The sequence below is a fragment of the Rhopalosiphum padi genome, chromosome 2 (assembly GCF_020882245.1).
Source record: "Rhopalosiphum padi isolate XX-2018 chromosome 2, ASM2088224v1, whole genome shotgun sequence".
NCBI classification, from domain to species: Eukaryota; Metazoa; Arthropoda; class Insecta; order Hemiptera; family Aphididae; genus Rhopalosiphum; species Rhopalosiphum padi.
In genome coordinates, this window is record NC_083598.1 from 70,267,694 (window position 1) to 70,292,688 (window position 24,995).

General features: G+C 25.2%; 1 protein-coding gene and 1 long non-coding RNA gene across 2 annotated transcripts in view; one reads left to right on the forward strand and one right to left on the reverse strand.

Annotated features, from left to right (window-relative positions):
• Nucleotides 1-611: 611 nt before the first annotated feature.
• Nucleotides 612-2,413, reverse strand: LOC132920254 (uncharacterized). Its single transcript, XR_009660714.1, has 2 exons — nucleotides 1,309-2,413; nucleotides 612-1,037 (listed from the first exon to the last, which is right to left on the reverse strand). It is a non-coding gene; the product is annotated as an uncharacterized LOC132920254 (long non-coding RNA).
• A 641-nt stretch (nucleotides 2,414-3,054) lies between these two features.
• Nucleotides 3,055-24,995, forward strand: part of LOC132920252 (myocyte-specific enhancer factor 2-like) — an 80,292-nt gene continuing 58,351 nt past the window's right edge. The window contains exons 1-2 of the mRNA XM_060982495.1: nucleotides 3,055-3,192; nucleotides 20,248-20,282. The gene's annotated coding sequence lies outside the window, so the exon portion shown is untranslated. The remainder of the gene's footprint in view (nucleotides 3,193-20,247; nucleotides 20,283-24,995) is intronic.

A 24,995-nucleotide genomic window follows, 5' to 3' on the forward strand; every position in this document is an offset into this window, starting at 1 on the left:
TGAGCAAATAATTAGAAATTATTGGCGACTTAACTTCTGTAAAGTGATTGAAGTAACCAAACAAGACAAATACCCAAACAGCTGATCTTCATTAGTTCTGTATGACTGCATGACAATATTTGAATATTCATTCAAAAACATAATATAATAAATTATTAATAATAAAATATTTATTGGTAGTTTAAGTTTTAGTGTATTAAAAATAAAATATTTAGTAACTACTATTTAAATTCTGTTAGGCTTTATTATGAAGATCAAATTCTATTCATACAAAAGCATTGAGACGGCTAAGAATCAAATGTTTTATTTTATTTAACAATTAAATTGGTAAATAGTGAAAGTTGTTATCTACTTAATATTCCTTAAAATAATATAAAATTGTCTGATCAAAAAGTTTTATAAACACGTATTAATACATATGAAATCCATTTTGTAATTTATAATGTGCAGGCAGTTTAGACAAGATTATTTTTTTTATAAATAACATTCATTTATGCACTGTACTGTAAAATGTGCTCGGTATACACCACAAAGTTAGTTAAATTACAAATAATATAAACCTTATTATTTTATATTTTTATCATAAGTACTATCAAAATAAAATCAATTAATTTAAAAAAAAGAAAATAATTTTATTTATTTATTAATTTAATCATTTACATGAGATATACCATTTGATTCTAAATGGCTATAACATTTAATGTACATTTATAAATAAAAATATTCAACTAAATGTATTTACTATACAACAAAACATGAGTAGATACCAAAAAAGTTGAAAACATTGATATAACATTAATAATTTTCATCATCAAATTCACTTTTTTTATTTTCTTGTGAATTTTGTTTTTCATAAAGTTGATTCATAAGTATTTCATTTTCTTTCATCCTTGCTTCTATTCTATATGGTTTTATTACGTATCTAACAAGCACCATGGATGCAAGCCATCCAAAACCAACAAACGCTAGAATTTTGTTGAAATTACCAGCGAGTGGACCACCAGGTTGTGTTGTTTTTGTGTTCTTATTCATTCTTCCTGAGAATAATAAAGTACAGAAATAAACAATTAGACAATGAACAGTTAAATACAAAAATAAACATTAAAAAATGATTGGAAAGCAAAAAAACCGAATTGACAACTACAAATAGGAATGTCATTAATCCGTTAAATTATATTATTAAACGTGACACTGCAATTTATCGGTATATTTAATATTTTATACAAGAGGAATTCCTTCTTTTATTGAAAAGACCGCATGCTCAAAATACAGCGGTGACTAATGTCCAGCGTTTCGAAAACGACAAACCTTAATTTTCTTGTAACGTTCGGTGTCCAAAGATTCGAAAAACGGCTTCCAAACGTACACTCCACCAAGCACTCCTATTGCAGAAGCTATTATGATTTTTGTCCAAGACAAGCTCCGTTGTCTAGTTACGAATTTGCGTAACATATCAGCAGCCCGGGTGTAGGTAGACGTCGGTTCGTACGGGTTGGTGGCTGGTGCATATCAACTCACTTATCATTATCACAGAATAGATTAAATTATCAGGTAATATTCGGTCCGTTCCTGTTCGATCATCATAACAGCTGTTGCTGTTGCACGCTTATTCTACGGTAGGAGTGGTTGGGGGGGCGTGATGGTTAATAGTGGATTTTGGAATAGTGGTGTTGTTGAAAACAGTGGCGGATTACGCTATTTGCCGTCGTATAAAATTATATTACAATATTATAAATATATTTTATTTTTTATTTTTTAAGTGGGCCAAATTCGCTGCTCCAATCACCTGATTATTTTGCCTGTGGGTAGCCCGACGCTGGTTGAAACCGTTCGTAACATCAAGTAAGTGTTGATAACAGACAAATGTTTTTTTTTCTATTGATAATAATAAATAATAATGTCTTAAGTCTTTTACCGTTTTACGGTAATACGGTGGGACACTGGACGGATGGAGTGGATGGACCACGGTTAAAGATATTATAATATATTAGTTATTACTTATTACAATGTTAATTCGCGGGACACACGATTTAAGATAATATTATCTTAAATCTTGGTGGGACGTACCCATAGCCTACAGTTGACTATTACGGCGATTGTAATTCACAATAGTAAATTAATAATTCAAATATCAAATCGTCAATGGTCATACTGGCGGTGGTGGTCGGTTGGGCACTCTCTGAAATAGTGAAGTCTTAAGTCCGTTGTAAACGAGGATATTATAAGAATAATCGATGTAGGAAATCTCGGACTCGGGTCTGTCGGCGATCCGACGCGGAGGATTAGTGACTACCAGATTTATTATTATTATTAATAACATACCTACGTGCGAGGTATGTACTTATATGAGTTATATGTTATACACATAATACATATATATATATATATATATATATATAAACAATATAATATTATTATGCGTGCGAGTGGCTACCGAGTCGACGGACGGACAACTATACAACTACAACAGTCAACAACTCGTCCGGCCGGTGGAGGGGGCAAAATAAAATAACAAACAAGTGTTATTTTTTTCCGTTTAATCTTGGCCGATAGGCGGGATGCAGGGGCGGTGGTCCGCCGGTGGTTTTAATACGACCGTTCAAGGTCACCGGCTCGCGCAGAGTGGTTAAGGTTAAGCGTTTACACGGACATGATGTCATAGTGACATCACTCACGTCGTAACCAGTTGTGTTGTTACTTGTTTGAGCGCGCACCGTGTGCGAACGCCGTGTCTCGCCCGTGCACGTTTGAAAACAGACACACGCACGCGCGCGCGAACTTAAACGGTCACACACCCGTGCGAAAAATATCTCCAGAAAAAGTCTATATTTTCCCACCCTTTTCCGACATAAGACTGTGTCCGTTTCCTTGGGCATTTGCCCTGGTGCCCTGTCGTTCGACGTTCGCCGTGCCGCGTCCCTCGTTTCGCGAACGGATAAGTAAAAGAGTGTTGTCGAACAGCAGCGTACCGGCGATGTCGCACACATAGCGTGATAACGAGACGCCTCCACCAAACGAAACACCTGTTGATCATCTCGAACGAGTGCGGGATACGCGACGTGTGTATCCACGTAGTCCTGTGTCCTGTCATCGGCGTTCGTCGGTCACTCGTTGCCGTTGTCTGTACGAGATTTCGGTTATTACTGTTTTATGAATGACACGAAAAAAACATCAGAAGAATTACTACATCGCGTAAGTCACATATACGACGGATTTATAAAGCGTACCTCCGTTTTTTTTTTTTTTTTTTATTATTTTTATTATTGTAAGTTGTTGTTTGCGGGTCGTAATCGCCCGGACTGATAAGAGCGGCGAGCAGCGAGCATATTATTATAACATTTTTACAACACGATTAGTCTTATCAGTTTACTTTTTTTTTCCCAATACACGATTGGTCGGTTATAACAAGATACAATCTGCTGTCGTTTTATTATTCGACATTCGTGTTCACGTAATGAACTTACGGACAACATGATGGGCTCTCACTAATGTTATTTTGAAACATTATTGTTTTGACTTAAATCCAATTCGCCCAATTCATAATAGCTCCCGAACGTCAAAAGTTCTAGTTACCTATTTTCGAAAGCGATTCATTCATATCAAACATAAATAATAATATCATAATTTAAAAAATATATTAAGTATGTAGTACAGCATTTTATTCGTACATCTTGCAAATGGCCAAATGGGCGTACAATTATTATTTTTATGATAATATTGCATTATTGCGTATATTATGCACAATGAATAGTGTAATCTAAAGAATATAGATCGTCAATATATTAATTAACCAAAAAATCGTATTTATTTTATAACCGGGATAACGAATCCAATAATTTTATTAAATACATGCAATACAAGTAAATATTATTTTGCTAATAGGTAGTACATTATTATTTTATAAATAATAATTACAGTATACAGTATAGTACCTACTAGTACCTATATAAAGTTAATGTGATGATATAGTCGATACAGATAATACTTGTTGAACTTAAGTGTGCCAATTATTATTATTATTTATTGTATATTAAATATAAAAATGTTGTTCCAAAATTATTAACACTTCAATGTTTTAAAAAAAAAAAGATATTATTGCATCTAAAGCACTGTATTGTAATATTTATTTTTTATTTTTATTGAGTTCAAATTACATTTATAATATTATTAAAACTTGAGTGGTCCATAGTTTATCGTAATGTACTATTTTGTATTTTCGTTGTTATATAAATATATAACGACAAATCTACCAAATTTTTTAATTTTTTAGGATATTTGAATAAAAATAAAAATTTAACAACAATTATTATTAATTTACTGTTCATTATCCTTAACAGGCCATATCTCGAAGGTCAATAAGAACAAAAAGTCAGGTAAAAATATATAATCTAAAAAAAAATACTTATATTGTACAGAAACTGGTATTTAAATAGAAGTATTCAATATTTAGTATCTTTTTTTTTAAACAATATTAGATAATTTATGTACAAACGAGACACTAATTATGATTATAATTGATTGAAAAACAATTCTAAATGGATAATTTATACTATGTACCATATAAATTCAAAAATCCCATTTTGAAAACTTGAACTACAGAATAGATGCCATTGAGCTGGTTGAACTTGATTTGTGAAATAATTGCATTCAAAAATCGATTTTGAGATAAAATATACATTTCTTCAACACATTTATGTAGTTCATTCGTAAAACATGAAAACAATTTTCTTTTTTTAAGCTTCAGGTTTTAGAACTTAGTTTAATAATGTTTTCAATAATATTCTGATAATAATTTTGGTCATAACTGAAGTATAATGATTTGATAGTAATTGCCCACTTGATTAATTTTTAGAAGTGAGTGAAACATCCAACAATGTATGTATTTTTAATATTTTTTATTGTTTTAGTATTAACGTATTTCTTATGATCGTTAACATATTTAGGTTAAAATGAGCGAGGATCAGTGCTAGAAAAGTTTCAAGTAGTCCATCTATCGATTTGAAATTCAGTCTATCCGATACTAAGAAAAGACAATTTTTCATTTTTCAAAATATTGTATTATTTTAGTACCTAAATGGCTAAATAACATTTTGTTCTCCTTTGGTTCTTCAAAATATATCAAATGTCAAAATACACTTCTATTATTACAAGCTATAGTAAAATATTAAAGTATTTTAAAATTGTTTTATCCTGTATTATATTGTATACGTTATTACTATTACACTATGTTTGTGGATTGTAATTGTATATACATGGGCGTATAATTAATACATATAAAAAGTGAGAGATAGTAATGTATCAACTATCAAATATAACACAAATAAATACATGAGTATTGTAAATAGTTATAATTTTAGTTAGTTATTAGTTATTCTGGATAAATTCCACTAATTTAATATTAAAGTATTTGAACATTTATCGTGTATGGACGGACGTATAGGCAAACAGTTAATAGTTATAAACAATAATAATATTATTTTGAATAATAATCAAAAATATATGTCTAGTATTAAAATACTTTAAAATATATTTTTATATGATAAAAATATAACGGGTTATGATTTTTATAATTTACACATTTTACTCAAAAACACTAACTGTCGTGTAAAATTGTAATAATATATTATATATATATATTATGAGATGTACTATGTACTGCAATTAATTATTAATTCTGTATATTTTAAATAAAGGGTTGTAATTTCTAAATTATATGGTTGATACAGCTATAAACAATATAATTAAGTAACACGTTACACGTCAAAATACTTCGGATAAAATATCCCCACAAAAATATTCCACGACAAAATATCTCACGTAAATACTAATTAAAAATTTAAACCTTTTTATAAAAATCACATAAATATTAATATAATACAGTTATTAATAACATTTAAAATACAAAAAAGTGATTAGAAAATGTTTAAAATGATATTGTAATATTATATTATATAATGTTTTTCATCAAAAATTAATATAATTTATTAAAAGTATTGCATATAGATATTATTAAAATACAATTATTATAACACACATTATTCACTTTAGATAAAGTTTGAATAGTTTGATTATTACTTCTAATCGAAACTTTTATAATAAAGGTTAAATTTTAAATTATTATTTACGCGGGATATTTTGTCGTGGAACCATATAATTGTATGATAAAAAAAGAAGTTTTATTAATACGTATTTTAAAATATTTTAATTTTATTATAAATAAATGAATGAATTTTTTATTAATGAATTATTTAATAATTATATTTTAGCTAAGTCTATAATAGGTACCTCCATTTTAATAGCAGCATCTTCCTATAGAAGAATTTTGAACAAAGCCAATCATTATTTCATTTTTAGTAATGTCTCTTTTTTTATTATTGATATTAATTAAAGGTAACTAATTGAGTCTATTTTAGGCCATAGATTTCCAAGAGCTAACATGGCCAGGTTATAGATAAGGGACATCTGTGTGCTTAAAATGCTGCTTGGTTATAGATAATACACCGTTAATGATGTAAGTCTATATGTATTATAAGAACTAAGGTAAATGCTATATTTTTTAAAAATGTTGTTAAAAAAAAAATCATAAACTTGATATATTATAATAACGTAACATCTAATGTTTAGTGATAAAATAATATGATAATGTTCGATTGTCGTTTGTTTATGTCAATGTTTATGTAACACTCGGACACCCCCCAACATTTAGTTAATAATTAAGTTTTAAAATACTAAATAGTATAATGTGTACACGGCCTATGTGTAGATAAACTGTTTAACCTCTTTTAGCCCCTTCCCCCTTTCGCATTCATACATATACTTATTATAGCGATATCACACTATACCATTTTTGACCACAGTAAAATAGTCTTTTATATATTTTTACAGAGAAAAATGTATTTTTTTAAAGTTAAATATATAAATATAAATGCTTTTATATACTGACTTGTAAAAAAGTAATTCTAAGTTCTAGTTTTAAAAACAATTAAATTTAATTGTTTCTATAATCAAAATATATTTATTTTAGGCTAGGCTTTCAAATTTAGTGATTATTTAGTACCCAAATTATACAAATTTAAAGACAAATTACAATTATAATATATTTGTTCATAGTACACGATATCAAATTTATAGTCTTTGATACAAATTATTTATTTTCAAAATAGGTTAATAACCAAATAACTTAGAAATATGATTTCATTCATACCTACTGTATGAAAATTCTTTCTCATAAAATAAAGTGAAACGTGCCGATTATTTATATTTATATCAGATAAGTAAAAAATAGAAAATATTATGTATTATATTTAAATTAATAATAATGTTTTTATAATATACTACGATTACTGATTAGCGATAAGTGAAATTTATCTTTTTTTATGTATACATGTTTCTAATTATTAATTTATTATACTACATATTATTATCAATAATAATTAAACTAATAAATTAATGGACTGCGTAGAAAATATCTAGAAAATTTTAAAGTTTGTAATATTTTATAGTACTTAAATATAAATTTATTTTAAAATGAAAAATATTGTAACATTTTTAAAAAATTACAGAAGTACACAAAAAAGGTATGTTTTCAATGAAAAAAAAAAGTAAAATGCTTAAAAATACCTTAAAGTATTATTTATTTCCAAAAACGTTAATACTTTTTAACATAATGAGTATTTTAAACTTAAAAAGAACCTTGTATGTTGCATTTTGATGATTTCCATCATAATATTATAATATCAAGTGATCATTAAAATTTACGTAATAAACTATTTTCTAGACTCCATAGTCCATAGCATTGTTGTTCGTGTTAAGAATCTATATACTAAAATACCTATAATATATAGTATAATATTATGTTTAAAAGGTATGAATTCTTATATATGCTCAAGAAACTTTGACTAATTAATCATGCTATTTAAGACACCTTGGGTTACTTGACACGGATACAGCAAGAATTTGTCCGAACTGCGATATTATCTTTTTTTTTCGCCTACCTATACTAACCAATACTAGGGAAAGATGTGTGCTTCGGGGTGTATAAATGTGCCCCCCCTCAATGCACGCAATCTAACCGGTTGATCCGGTCTTCTCTTGTATGCAAATTGCATATAGCCGGCCGGCGTATACTGATTTTTTTGCGCGACTTAATATCATAACCAGTGACTCCGCCTTAAAAGTATCCGTCACTTGTAGACCGTTAACATTATAGGTATATATTATCCCGAGGCCAATTTATATATATTTTTGTTTAATTTTCAAATTTATTTTTAATGTAACTTAAATACATTTTTAAATATTGATTTTAAATTCGCATTTGTAGGTACACTAATTATAGAAATAACAACAGAAAATTGTAAGTACTATTTACTAATTTAACTATACAACCTAAATTCATGCAGTGTCAATTTGCTTGCTTCAAGCTAGAAAAACTTTTTAATAGTTTTCAATTATTATTTTCAGTTTAAACGCAATTTAAACTTACTTCTTAATTTTAAAATTGATCAATATTTATTATTCTATTATATTCAGATAGTATTAATACATTTTCATAAAGTATTGTTTTGTTTTTTTTTAAGAAAAATCTTTATTAGGCCATTTCTTACAGAGCTGAAAAATAAGTCTAATTGATTAAATAATAACATAAAAATAAAAGAATGAATATGCCTCCTAATGAGGAACTTCGTCATGAAATATTGAATTTTTAATGTTATTTTAAAATAAATTTGATTTGAACTATTATAATAAATATTTAAATATTTTTACACATTAGTAATTGCAGGTATTATATTATTTTAATTTCATACATATGGTTATTGGTTATAATATATTATACCATATTACCTATACTCGGTGTCATAGTCTATACTCTATAACTATAACTATAAGTAATATTTCACTTTATTTTTGTAACTAAGTAGTAATGATTAGGTATTATGGCGTAACTTAAAAATATCATTATTATCATACTAATCATGAATAAAGTTGACGATTAAAATCAAATATTTTAAAGAGGATACAAAAATCTCATAATAATAATGCAATAAACTAGAAAAATAAATGTATTTGTATATTAATATTACCTACATAATATTAAATATTTTCGGTAAATTAACCTGTTTAAATGTTAATAGTTTAAAAGTTTTAAAGAAATGCAATGATTTATAATAGTATTATTATTTTAAAAAGTTAGGCTAGAGTTCTACTGTGCATTAGATGTCGAGTGGGTCACTGTTATGGGTGTTTTAAATTTGAATTAAATGAAAAATGTATACAATATAATGTATGCGAAAAACGATTCTTGAGCGGAGACGGTCACGAACCCATATCACTAGTATGTATTTCGTGATAAGTTATTTTGATAGGTATAGATATTAAATCCATTTATTTTATTTTTAATTTTACGATAGATTGATAAAAAATTTTCTTGGATAATGTAGTATTTAGTTATTATAATAACATACATAATACCATATCATATATACATTTGTATACTTGAAATTTAATTTTTTTTCTTGCTGTAAATACCGTAAAACAGCAGAAATAGATTCATAGTACCTATAAATTGATTATATCTTAAAAAAATAAAAAATATCATTGCGTATAGTAAAATTCATAATAATATAATATATTTAAAAGTCTTAAGTTCCCACAAATAATCTTTTTAAATTAAAATAAAATAATCAACACTGTTATATATCGTTTAAATAAGTAATTTCGTCCAAATTTGAACCTAAAATGTCCATAAAAAATAATTGTCATTATAACATTTTTAGATTTTACGTTTTCGTATAAACTACTATATAATTACTTATAGAGAATTTTGTATTACATTTTCAAAACTTAGATATAAAAATAAAAGTTTTCATGAATTTCTTACTACAAAATAGTTTGCAATTTTTGTAATTTTAACGAATTGTGTTAAAATTTTAACTTAAAAGGTAAATATAAAAAAAGCTGTCTGTATATATTTTTATACATATATAAGAACAACTTATGTGGGATTTTGTATTAAACTTTTAAGAATTTTGAAATGGTGAATAATTTTTTATCGATATTTATAAAAAAAAAACTAAAATATCGTGTACTCATACAAAACCACTATTTTAAATTAATACATTCAATTCTCCGCTCAGAATCTTAAATAAAATATAAATTAAATTACTTTAAAGTAGTACTTTTAAAATGTCTTATCTACATTGATAATTTGGGTATAATACTACAGAAATATTTTTGCAAGGGATCAGAAATGAATCGCTTACATTAAAAAAAACTTCTTTTATACATCAACAGTCAAATCTTAATTATTATATTAATATCAAAATAACTACCTATCTACTTATTATACATATTATTTTATATCATGAAATATTTCCATGAAAATGAAATACGTTTGTTTTTATTTATGTTTTATTATAATGTTTGTAGATGTAGGTACGTATACAACTGTCTGCAATTACATTTACATTATTATGGGTGCTAACTTCTAAGATAGTCTTCTAAAGTTCTAAGATAGGGTTTCATCTATTCCAACAGACCTTTTTATACTTAGGGAAAGGGGCATATATCGATTACGCCAATACAGGTAGTTTAAAAACTTATTGATTCTGCCACCTATAACCAAACATGGAAAAAATTAATCATTCCAAACAAAAATTATATTTTTATTTTATTTATAAAATTATAATTTAGTGTAGCTATTATGATATAACTTGAAGTAATATTGTATAGTATTGTATACATGATTAGGTTTATGTATATTGAATATATAATGTATAAATATAATAAGTTGCATTATTTTGTAGATAAATTGTTAATATAATAATAAATGTATACACTATAGTACTATACATATTATCTGTTTTACAGGTATATGTAAATTTTGTATAATATATTTATTTTTATGCAAGTATCTATACTTGAATTATTATTTCCAAAAATATTAGTTACATAATTAAGTCAAAATAAATGTATAAGTTAAGAAGGAAATAAGATAACCACAGATAAAAATAGGTTCCGCTAAGATTATAATATATGGGTAAAATTTATAGGATATACTTATTATCATGTACAATATATACATACATATTTAATTTAGTATGTTTATATACATATGTCTTTTATGCTGTATAGATGAGTTACCATTATAATAATTACTAAAATATAAAACATTACAAAAATATTTTTATGTATTAAACAATACACGCTTACGTGGAATTTTTAATAATCCATTTTTTTGAGTTGAACTATAAATTTGTTTGCACGTGGTTACAAAATTTTTCTAGTTAGTAGTTATAAATTTAGAACTTAGAACTAATGTTGAGGACGTATTTTTATTAATATTATGAAAATATGCTTACATACAAATGTTCTACTTAATAATAAGAAATATACAATTAAAGTATATACTTGAACACATTTATTTGATGTTATTATTTTTAATAAAAATATTTTAAAATACGATAAATGATTATATTTATAAGAAAACGGTTTTTGAAGATTTTCTTCAAATGATTCAAACGAAAACTTTTTTAATTAAAATGTATTAAAAATTAATTAATTTTATTACTTAGGTACCTATATATCGTATAATTTCGAACAACCATAGTTTATCAGCGGTTTGACCGGGTACGATTTCACAATATCTAGTAAAATTATTATTTTTATATCAAATAATATATAAAATAATTTACTAAATGTTTTTTTATTTGTCCAAACTCATTCAATACTAACTTTAGTCTTTACCATATTACAAAAAATTTCAAAATATTATTTTATTTTTTTAACATACTCTAATTAGCATTTATGTAGTAATGATAAATATGAATTATACAATTTTTTTTTTTACAGTTGTATATATATAATTTCTGTTATATATCACCTAATATATCATTTAGATATTATGTATCGAGATTTTATTAAGTTTTTAAATATTAACACGAGTAGAAAGAAAATATTTTGCTGTAAATAATACCGGAACTACTTGTAAGGTCATTGGGCGGAAGAGATGAAGTGATACAGAAGCACGCAACCAAGGGGCCCCGGTGTTACTAGTTATAGTTTACCTACAATTACAACAGAGACTAAACATAAAGCCTATAAAACATGATTTTAGCCCAGGTTTAGATGATTTTGTAATGGAGAGTTTCTCTGTTTTTATTTGGGTAATTTTTGAAGTTTTTGTATTTGCTAATTTGTATTTGTTGTGAATTTAGGTATTTCCAAGGTTTGGTTAGGTTTAGTTTTATTAACATCATGAAATGTGATTATGATTTTCATGAAAATAAAAATTTGTCCATCAGGGAAGTATATAGAAAAAAGTTTTAGGGTGTGTTTTTGAAAATTAGTTAATGATAAGTAGAACTTTTTTTAATAAATATACAAACAAATTTTATGAAAATTATGAATACTTACAATACTTTTTTTAAATATAAACATTGATATAGGTAACAAAATTAATATTAAAATTGAATAAGTAATTAATCATACAAAAATCTAAAGATTTTGGGGGATGTTTGAACACCTAACACACCCCCATGTGTACGTGCCTCGTTTCTATTGATACACTTGTTCGTCAGACACATGAAAGAAATATGATCAATATTTGTTAGGAACATTAGATACGCATGTGTAAAAAGATACTCCTTGTCTTTTTGGTTTTCAATTTTTTTTAAATTGTAGCTTAATAAACAGTTATTTAACAATAACTTAATTTTTCTAAAATACCATAAAAACTAAATATTACATAACATTTTAATGAATTACATTATAAAGTTACAGTCTTAGTCTTTGGACCTTGATAAATTGAACAATACTTTTATTTTTTAATATAATATTATATTAGTTATAAAATATATGTATCGTACTATTGTACATTATAATGTATAGGTACTTACTGATTTTATTTTAATATTTTTCAATGCTGTATTAAATTATCTAACCATCTTATTCTTAAAATTAAAATATTTTTTAATAAATGTAATTTAACTTTTAAGTTAATTCAATAATTTATTTATAGTTAAATATTTTTATTTATTTATTTTCTATGTTAAACGTATGTATTAAAATTGTATTTTTACTAATGTAATCTGTGTAAAGACGAAAGTAAAATATTGTACGCCGTTTTAAAATAACCTTTGTCAAACACGTGGTCAATAGGCCATTTTTTTAGAAACATTCTAGAATTTCACTTGTAGATATACTTTTATTATAAATTATAGCCAATTATATTAAGCATATTCATAAATATTAATCTAATTACTAAATTTATTTTAGTTAAACTGCATAAAGATGCAATGAATGATAGAAAAATATAGACTTTTATTCAAAATATTGTTGTTTCGCATGCGTTTTATACATATTTTTGTACGTAGTTGTGTAACTTCATCAGCATAAATGAACATCGATAAGAATTAATTAGTGCTTAGTTCATATCCCAGTGAAAGGTACCTAGTGCGAAGTACAAAAGTTGCCAGTTGGTTATAATCACACATTTATTCGAACGTGAGTTTATGATTTATATAGGTACATGTTATTACAGTTCGCTACTCAATTCATTATTTTAATATTTCTTTAAAAGTTATATTTACTTATATGCTCAGAATTGGATGAAAATATGTAGATTGTAGGTATTAATAATGTAGTAGCTTTTGTAAGTAATAAATTAACTTTTTAAATTATAATAAAAATGTATCATTTCAAATATATGAACCACTTAAGTACAATCACTGATGAATAGTCTTGTATCAAGATGTTATTTTATTTTAACAATTGATAAATGATAATTTATAATGTTTTTTTTTAATTTCCTCAAAATTCATAAAAAAAAAACAATAATACTTAAGTATAATACCAAAAAAATAAAAATTTACTATTATTAATATAAATTATATATTATTCTTGAAACAGTATTTCTGAATTTCTGACATAATTTTTATATGATGCAATTATAGAAGTAACTCAAATAATATTAAGATGAAAATTTAAAAAAATATCATTGTGTCTTTGAAAACTTACATAAAATAATGTATATTTGTTTAAATTAAGATTAACTTTATTATAAATATTAGTTAATATAAGTACCTAACTATATATATGATTTCTACAAGAAAATTAAATTATTATTAAAATAAAATTCCCATACCCTAATGTTATTCTCCGATTATATCGAATCATTTTCCACTATTTATAATATATTTTATAATGTTAACTTTCAATCAGCTGTATAGTTAGTAATTTGAAAAATATAAAATTATGTATACCTACTGTTAAATTGGTCTTAAAAAGAGCCCTAATAAATAATAATCCATTAATCCTCTAGCGTCTAGCTTAAAACGCAAAATACTGAATTAGTTAATAAAGCTTAAAATATGAAAATAATAATTTTGATAGTTAATAAGGATTAATTATATTTATTGTTAAACCTATTATCCGTTGCTACTACTAATAATAATCTAAAAAATCAAATAAATATTTAAAAACATTAGATTTATTTGTATATAGGTAATAAATTATGCATTATAGCTATTATTTTTTTTTTAATAATATTTAAACAATGCATGTAGTATGCAGCATACTCTACATACCATTAAATGATTATAAGATTATTGTTAAATTTATTATTTCATTCACATGCTACAATTCTACAACACAATATGTTATTACGTATTATTAACTGAAAAAAATAGTTAGAAATAATTCAAATTGAATGATAAATCTCTTATTAGTATTAATAGTATATATTCAAAAGTGATATCAATATAAAGTTCCCCTAAAAATGTTTTAATATATAAGTATCCAACTAAATAGCCTCTTGTGATATCTTGGTTCACAATAAGAAAAAAACACAAGTATAGATGTCATGCATAAGTACAATATATACTTTATACTGTATAAATGTATAATAGATAATATCAGGTAAATTTTGATAAATTAATACTTATTAATTATTATGAACCCACCAGACATTTAAAATTATGAATATTAGTTAGTAATAGTACGAAATTTAAGTACATTTTGTCATTATATAACCATACAATATATTAAATACATTATTACCTATTTACCTGCAAAGGAGATATTTAATATATGAGTACATATAGATATAATATAGACATAAGATATTCTTATCTTTGTAACAATAACAGTATATCTATATTTCTATTATATTATCTAGTAAGTCAATTTGACTTGGACATTTGACTGTAAACGTGTTTTGGTAATAATATTATTTGACTTGAGATTTACTATTTGATTAATACGCAATAACACTTGAATATTATGAAGTATTATGAGTATTATGAAGATATTATAAACATAAATTATAGAGTAAATTAAATTGAAATATATATATATTATATAGTAAATAATTATTATATATTTTGCAATATTGGACAAAAATTGTAAATTGTAATTGTATAATTTTAGATTATCTCAGTCAGAGACAACACATGCGGGTATAGCGTCCTCTTAAGTGTTGTTATAAATAATAATAAAATGTTTAATAGGTACATTTGAGTTTTGCATATTGTTTACCCGAAAATTATTAATGACTTATAATAAGTGATAATAGGACGCTACACCCACATTTCTTGTCTCCGTCTTACGAATGTAAGACATAACAAAAACTGTTTTGCGTGGGAAATAACCAAGAAGGTTAATGGCTAATAGTCATAAACTCATAACTAACTATTAAGAAATTACATTTTCACCACATTAAAAGGGGCACATTGGCTATGAAATACTGAAATATCGTTTTTATTTTTTCGATATCGGAACTTTAATAAACGTTATTCATGTTTGAAAAACATATAAATAATGGATTTTTAAACAATAAGAACTTTTTTTGTATAAGTGATCAAAAAAATAAAAACAATATTTCGCTGATAATGTTCTCAGCTATATTGTACCTATATCAATTTGGAATCTTAATATCACTAACTAACCTGAGTGGTTCTATGCCACGCATAACAGTTTTTGCTATGTTTTACATTTCCGTCTTACTAACATATATTACATATAATAATATAGAAAATTTGCGTTCAGTAGAATCTAATTTATCCTGTTAGCTTTAATATTAGAGTAAATTTATCTATAACAAACTTAAAGGTTAGAATATTGTTTAGGGTACCACGTAAGCTTTTATTGCTATTTTTATTTTAAAGTGAGTTATGAGCATTTTACTGTTTTAATAGTTTACAATTACAATAAATGCGTCCATGATATTATTGAATCTTGATAATATTTTTACCTCTAATTTTGATAATAGCCAATGAATAGGTAAATTGATTTTTATCAAGTTAACAGTATAAATGGTTTTTTCTGAACTTAAATTTGTTACGGCGTATGGTGTTAGTAATACGAAGACAGCACATGCTGATACGACGTCCTCTTAATGTAGCTTGGGTCGAAAATACAGCTCATGACTTAATCACTAAACTCAGGATAACGTTCTGATAATATTCATTTTGAACACGAATTTGGATTTGTCACTAAATTATCTATGCTTTACGTAGTACAATTATCAATAGGAAGTTGAAAAATATTCTACAATGCAATATTAAATGTCCACATTGATTTTAAACTTTGTTTCACTTGTCGTTTAAATAAGTTAAAATGTATGTATATTTCAAGTGTTTCACGAAATTACAATTGTACATCATAAAAACTAATAAACTATGGCCTCTTTTAAATATTTATTAGTTTTTTTTCATTCTAAATTATTTTATTCTATTGACTATGCATATTGTCTTTAACTACCACGTAAAAGATAATTGCATTCTCTTATATGTTCGGTGACTAATATAACGATACACTAAAATTAAACACCAAACAGAAACATTAATTAACATATATTTTAAATTCAATGGAGCTGTTAAAGTTACATGGAGGTTTTATTTGTGTATAATATATTTTTGATAAAATTTTGAAAAATAAAAATAATTTGTTTCATATAAAATATAATATAATCAAAGATATAACATTTCATTTTCAAATGGTATATTATTACAAAGATCATTTTTTGAACATTTTGAAAAACAGCTTTCGCGAATAAGGGTATTAATATAAAATTAATACCAATAAACAGTTCACATTTTATTTAGACATTTTATACACTATTGTATGTATTTGTTTTATATTATATTTAACACTAAATAATTCACTCTTTATAGCTGTCTATATCTATATTTATATCTAGAAAAATATCTGAAAATATGATATTATTAATTGACTCACAACTTGAGTGTACCTTGTCTAATTGAGTAACTGTATATTTTTGTAGTGTATGTGTATTACAAGAGGTTGTTACACCCGTGTATGTTGTGTCTGGCTTACAAACGTACATGAGCATTATACTGCCCCCTCCCCATTTAAGTTTTCAAGTTTTTTTTTAAAGTTAAATGGGTGAAAGGGAGGTAGTGTAATGTACTAATGTTTGTCAAACGTACAACATAGCAAATTAGTGTTCGGAAATTTCAATGGTAGTAATAAGCTTTAATAATATAATGAAAATTGATCAAAAGAACATTATCTGTGATTTTTTGTAGGGTTTTTAAAATATTTTAATTTTAAATTGTGTTCTGAGAATTTTTAAATTTTAATATTTTATATAATATATATTCATTATTCATAACTTACTTAAAAATTAAAATATCGTAAAAACCTTGAGTAGTCGAGTGAAAACACAAAATAGAAAATGTTCATTCGTTTATGTTTGATAATAAGTCAATTTACTCTATTGTTAAAGGTTATTGTGCATAATTGGAACTGTTGAACATACATTTGATATGTTGTAGATACGTAAGACGAAGGCAAAACATGTGGTTGTGGCAGGCACGTATACAAAAAAAAAATTCGTGGGAGGAGGTGTACCCCCAAACCCCCCCCTATATACGTGCCTGGGTTTGTGGCGTCCTCTTTAATAAGAATTTATCAATAAATTCAATTTAATGATAAATTCATATGAAAAACGATTTTGAGCGAAGATTGTGCGACAGCCTCTATTTTTTAATATATTTATTTTTATTTTTATAATTTATTTATATTATTGTTATATTATTAATAATTATTAATTGTTTTATAATAAGTAAAACATAAAACGGTAAGTTTAACTACGTGTTCCTAAAAATTAATTGCATATATATGTATTATATAATAATTAATATAAAACTATTACTAACCTATAAATTACTGTAATTAACTTATAAGCAGGGCTCGGGACTTATAGCACTTAAAATAATTAAAATAAGCGCATAAAAAAGCGCTTAAAAACATTATTGAAAGTACTCAAATAAGTACTTAAAAAACTTAAATTTGAGCAAAAATATTTAATCAAAAAAAAAAAAAACTCTTTTTACATGATAAAGTAGTTACTAGACATAATTTTAAACTGTGCTAAAAATAATATATAATTAAAGATTACAAAAAATATTGAAACAAAATAATTAAGAAAAATTTCTAACTAAAAAATCAAAAAAATAAATAAATCTTTATAATAATAAAAAAATCAAATTCCACTTTCGTGATATTTTGCTTTATTGTTTATAGATTTTTCGAGGATTTTTGAAAAGTAGAAAAAACTAGTCAAAAAAGCAAAAATAATCAGAAATACTGGAAATAAGCTTTTTTTAAAAATCGTTGTAAAAAGCAAAAAAAGCACTTTCAAATTCAACGTGTTTTAACATGACATACACTTCCATATCACTCTGCAACATTTTAAGTCAATCCATAAAAATAAACAAATGCTTTAAGTCCTGAGTCCTGGTTATAAGTTTCTTTTGTGTACATAGAGAATAATAATATAAGTACCTATAGTGTTAATAAGTTTCAGAAATTTAAAATTCAATAATGCTAAAATATTTTAAGATTTATATATTTTTTAGAAAATGTTAAAATATATATATTTTGAAAATTTCTAGTCCTTACGGTTATTTATTTTTTGAGTTACAAAAAAAAAAACATTTTATAATACTTAACAAGAAATTATAATATTGAGTCTGTATATAAACAGTGTAATTTCGTATGTCTATATAAAAAACCTTTGTATGTCGATAATTATAAAGAGAAAAATACCATTAGATAAGTATGTGATACTTATCAGATTTTTGTATTTTTAACATTGATAAATACAAATTTAAACTATTCTAACCTTAATTTATACGTTTTCCCCTAAAATCGTAAGATTGGACACGTTGGAAAATGCACCGTTGGCACGTGTCAATAGGACGACGTCCTTTGAGTCTATCCAATGTAATTAAATTAATAATACATGAATAATCTGCAGTGCCATATATTTAATAGTATTAATAAATTACTTTTATCATATAAATGTTATGAATTCATTATGCATCATATTATAATGTTGGTAAATAATGTTTGTCTATACACTTTGTAGTCGTTTTACCCTTGAAATTCGTTAGGTTTTTATAAGTCATAATACTATTTTATTTTAAATATTGTAATTAATATATTTCAATTTATTATATTACAACACTTTGTTAATAGCTATGAGAGGTTACTGATCAGGAAATATTATGTAGATTAAACTTACTTGAATAGCATTTTCACCATGTTCTGACTGTTTTTGTGTTATTATTTGTTATAAAAAAAAAGAGTGTTTGTGGTGGTATAGTGATAATAGTATAGCGTATGATGAACCTAATGGCATTGTATATAAAAATAAATCATTGAAAAACTTAAATATTTAGTTGATCATTTAAAATAATTGTGTGCCAGTGTTTTTGATATTAAACTTTAAAGCGAGTTTTTTCATACCCTAAAAGCATTTCAGAAACAATTTTTATACTAATTTGGTAATTTAGAATAGAAGTAAATTCTTTAAAAATATTGTACACAAAACTGAGGGTATTACATATAACTTGTTGAATTATTTTTCATCTAGAAAAAGTTTCTGATTAATAAAAAGCTCATTTCATACTAAAACAAACATACCTTCGCTCCGAATCACTAATAAAAATATATTATACAACAGTGATCAAAAAATACATTTAAATTTATACATGGTAGCTGCTCTTCATTTTGGAGTAATACTAAAAAAAAACTAAGGACTAAGACAATTGTTAAATTCTTAAAGTTAACACTAAAAGTATTCCTACTAATATACTATATAGTATTAAAGTACATTATATATATATATATATATATTTTATGTGGCATCTATTTATGAAAAATAGTATTTAACCGTTAATATTATTTATTTATTTTTAAAGTTTATTATTCTAAATTTTTTAGGTAACAATGGAAGTATGAAGTATTTACAAAATGTGGTAAGTTCTTTTTCCATATATAGTTAACAATATATTATTATTATTTGATGTTATTATTAAGTTTAAAAAAATTGTTATTAATATTTAAACAGAATACCTATTATATTGAATGCAAATAAGAAATCACCTTATAATAGTCAATTCTTCTTTACATCTATACATTAAAATTCATAAAATTATATTCTTGTCTTACTTTTAAACTGCCAGAAGTGAGTAGTACATGTATATATGTATAGTGTATACCGTATAGTATATATATGCCTATTACATGTGTTATAATATAAATCTACGGACCTTGTAAAAACCGACTATTAGGTATAATGCCAATTTGACTTATGAATTATGAGTAATTAGAACAACATTGGTTAATTGATCAATTAGTATTGTGGACGCAAATATGGATACGATTATTGTATTATTAAAAGTATTGGACACATTTTGAAATTAAAATTCTCCCTTTTCGCTCTCATAATTTCAGTATTAATTTATTTTGAGTATGCTGACGACATTGCCTTGAAAATATACGATAGTAATGACCATTGTAATGTTTTAATGTATTAACGGATCGATTCCCATGCAAAGCCAGTTCAAGGATTTATTTAGACGATAATCAATTACGTGGATTGTTGGTGAATGTGTGTGGAAGTAGTATTATAGTACTGTAATATATCTAGTCATAGCATTTAGCAGTAGTTAAAGTAGAAATCTGAAGTAGTACCTATTATATATTTATTTATGTATGTGTATATATTGAAAAATCGTTTTATGAGTTTTTAAAGAATTTGAGAAGAATTTTATTTATAAATAAATATAATTTATAAGTAATATAGTGTATAGGCAATATAATTATAAACATGTATACTGCATGTGTATACTGCAGTATACCTTTGAAAATTTTTATGTATACATATTTTCTACAATATTTACATTTTACAATTGTATCATGATTATTAATTATAAAATATTAGGTACCTACCAAACACAAATTAAATTTTGTGAAGGTTGTTTTTTTTATGTTGTTTCTATACTTATATGTAGATTTCTTTGTTCCGAGTTATTTCATATGCGCGAGTCTGTATAAAATATATTATAAAATTATTTTTCCTAGACTTGCCAAAATATAAATTTATATACTTAATAGTTAATACCTAATGAATAAAATAAGTACTTATTATTAACGTTAAACTAGTGCAAGTTTCATGAAGTTAAGCTTTTGTTTTTTAAATAATTTTAATTGTATACTAAAATAAAATAGTTAAAACATTATAGATTTAGTATCTAGTAAATAATTCAATATCTATTTAAAAAAAAAAATATTTCTTTTGCGTAGAGCTATATTGTTGTTTTAATTTTTTAAACATGTAAATTTAATTAAAATATTAGTATATTCCAAAATTCTGTTATAAATACAGGATTATTTTAACTGTATGATGATGATTATTTTTAATATTATTAATATTAATATAGTATTGGTTATAGGTAAAACAAAGATCTAAATTTCTGATCGCCAATTTACTAGGATTTTTTAGTCTTATAATTTTAAATGTATTTCCGTATAGTTTAAAAAGACTTAAGGAGTATTAGTCTTTTTTATCCCTTTTAATTTTAATCATGTTAAAACTTTTGAATTAAATTATAGTTTAATTAAGTTACTTAATAATAAAATATATTTTAAATAATGAGTAATGAATATTGGATTTTATTAATATACCTACGAGTAACATTGATAATTTTTGAACTGAGATAACACCCTGTCTGTATCGTGCATGTATTTCATTTTACAATTATACTTGATTAAAAATGAAAAAGCCATGAGATATATTATGCACCATCCCTTGCCGGGTCTCCTCCTTTCCCGTGAGTACACCTTGCTGTTTAAACAATACATCGAAGCCACGTGCTCTGTTGAAATCTATATTGCACGTGTTATAAATGCGTGGTCGTGCTGGTGATATACACTATAATTCTAATTGGAAAGAGAGAGAGAGAGACTAGAGAGAGGGTTAAAATATAATGTTATATGGTTAAATTATATGTCTGATTTTAAATTATCGATTGTAATACCTAGAAAAGCAGACTAAATAAATTGCAGGTAAAAATTATACTAACGTTTTCATATTATATAAGAATAAAATATTGAAATATTTTGAAGGGTTGTAAGAGGATAATATTATGTAATATATATCTCTCTCATATTCATATTTCACAATATTTAATTAATTACAGTTATAAAACTTAAATTTTTTAATCATAAAAATGCATCACAGTATGTCAGTATCACACTCAATAAAAAGCCATTAGTTTTTATTGTAATAATAAAAATGTTTTAAATAATAGATAATGACATAATATTATATAGCATCGTATCTTGTTTCGGCGTGCCCCGAACCAGACGTATAATTATCGAACAGCGGGCTGGCAAATACAACCAACTATTTTCCATGAACTAACCGATAGAAAATGTAATGAGTAGACCAAGTGTTTACCGCAATTTTACCGTGGTATAGACTCAAAACTCTGCCGATACGACTGCGGTATATTGTATAAACACGGTTGAGGGCTTGAGGCGATCGTTGATCATATTATGAATGGTCGTAGTTGTCGGATGCATTTTACTTTAACGCGTCCGTTGCACCGTCTGATTATATCGATTAAATCGTTTTCGCGTCGCTATTCGTGATTGTGTATAAATAATAGTGCCAATAGTTTTGTGCAGACCGTCGAAGTTACAATGAAACTAACCCGTCAATCAAAAATCAATTATAATATTTTCGACTGATGCGTGCGTCACCTGTATCGTCTGTATCCGGAGAAATAATTAAGGTAAAGCGCTGGTGCGCTGCATACATTATATATAAATATATAGTACATAATGCACAGGTTCCATGTATTATACGAATTTAAGCAATTTCATACACAGTTGTTTAACTTGTCTATACAACTTTATTGTACTTGCATATTTTAATATGTCAAATGTGTTTGTGTAATATGTAGGTACTTATAGGTTTATAAAATAACCCCAGCAAAATAGTCATGTATTTTAAATTACAGTGGAACTTTGTTTAACCGTCACTCCGATTATACCCCGTCATACATAAATATTATTAAATAAATGAAAAATATTTATCGTTATAAATGATCTGGCTACGAAAGAGAAATTTTGCATTTCGAAAACGCAAACAATCGGCAAGCAAACAAAAATAACAGAATATTTGGAAAAAAAATCTTGATTCGATTATAAACAATCACAACGATTTTTTAAAAATTATACATTACAATATTTCATAACAAAGTATATTTTACACGTATATATACTTACATATGTACAATAATGTACGAAAATTAAAAATCAATATTTTCGTTTTTTTTTCCATAAAAAAAACAATTACAAAATGTCTCCATACATTCGATTAACCCATTTGAATATTTGATTTTTCGTCGGGGCTTTATAGTCTGGTGTGCCTGGCGGGTAATTGAAGTTCCGCTGTAATCATTTATCACATAGAATCACCAATCGGCGTTGTCTCATGTCCTTTGATTGTGCATGTGCAAACTGCAGACTACCGATAAGTCATATTGATAAGTACATCATAATTTCATTAATCATGACCATTGGCAACTAATAAGTGGTAACATATTTACATCGCGGTTCATTTATTTAATGATGTTTTGTGACTACTACACATATTGCAATAATTGGCTATTTTTAGTTCTGTGACTGGAGCGGCATACATAGGGAGAACTACTTGTTAATTGTCATACTTAACTATACTTACTACTTTACTACTTTACTATACTTAAGTCTACTCGAAAGATATGTATGCACTTTTTATGTCTACCTTAATGGTACGTATTTCCTTCTGATCCCGAAGAGATCACCCCCATACCGTCCGGGTGGATTATTTCCATACCCAGGGCAAACCCTTTTGTGAAGGTTTTTAAAATGTATATAGGATTAATAAAATGTACATTATAATTCATTTACAATTAAATTTAATTAACTGTATGTATACTATTACATAATAAAACCGTATAGGTGCTAAAAAGTTAAATAATTGTTAAGTACTTATATTTTCATTTATTAATTGATTAAACAATATACAAGAATTTATTTATAAGTAATAACTGATAATTAAGTATATTAAATATTATTTTTAAATTTGTTCAAAATATTACTATAATAAGTATACCTAATTTAATAACTATTCTATTATTATTTATTACCACTATTGTAAAAACGTTTCATAAATTGATTATTAATTATAATATTTTTAATACAAAAATATAAACATCCAGTTAACTTGTAGAATTAAATGGTATATAGGTTTCGATTGCCTCGTAGGAATCAAAACGATTTGACATTTTATTATTGCTTTAAAAATTAACAAATAACAATTTTTGAGTACGTGTGTATTAAAATACATGATACATTAAATACAATTAATTTAGACATTATACATCATAATGAACTAATAAATGATATGCCAATTAATTACGTTCCTTATAGGTAGTTTACTAGACATTTTTAACATCCATTTTTATCTTATTTTTATTCTGAATTAAATAATATTATTATCTATTTATTTGTATTATTCATTATATCAATTACTAAGTCTTAAAAAGGCTAAAACGTTGGGTTTCAAAATAATTGTTATATATGCGATATTTAAAACTGTCAGCTGTTCAGTACACGTCAGGGGGGCTGAAACGTTC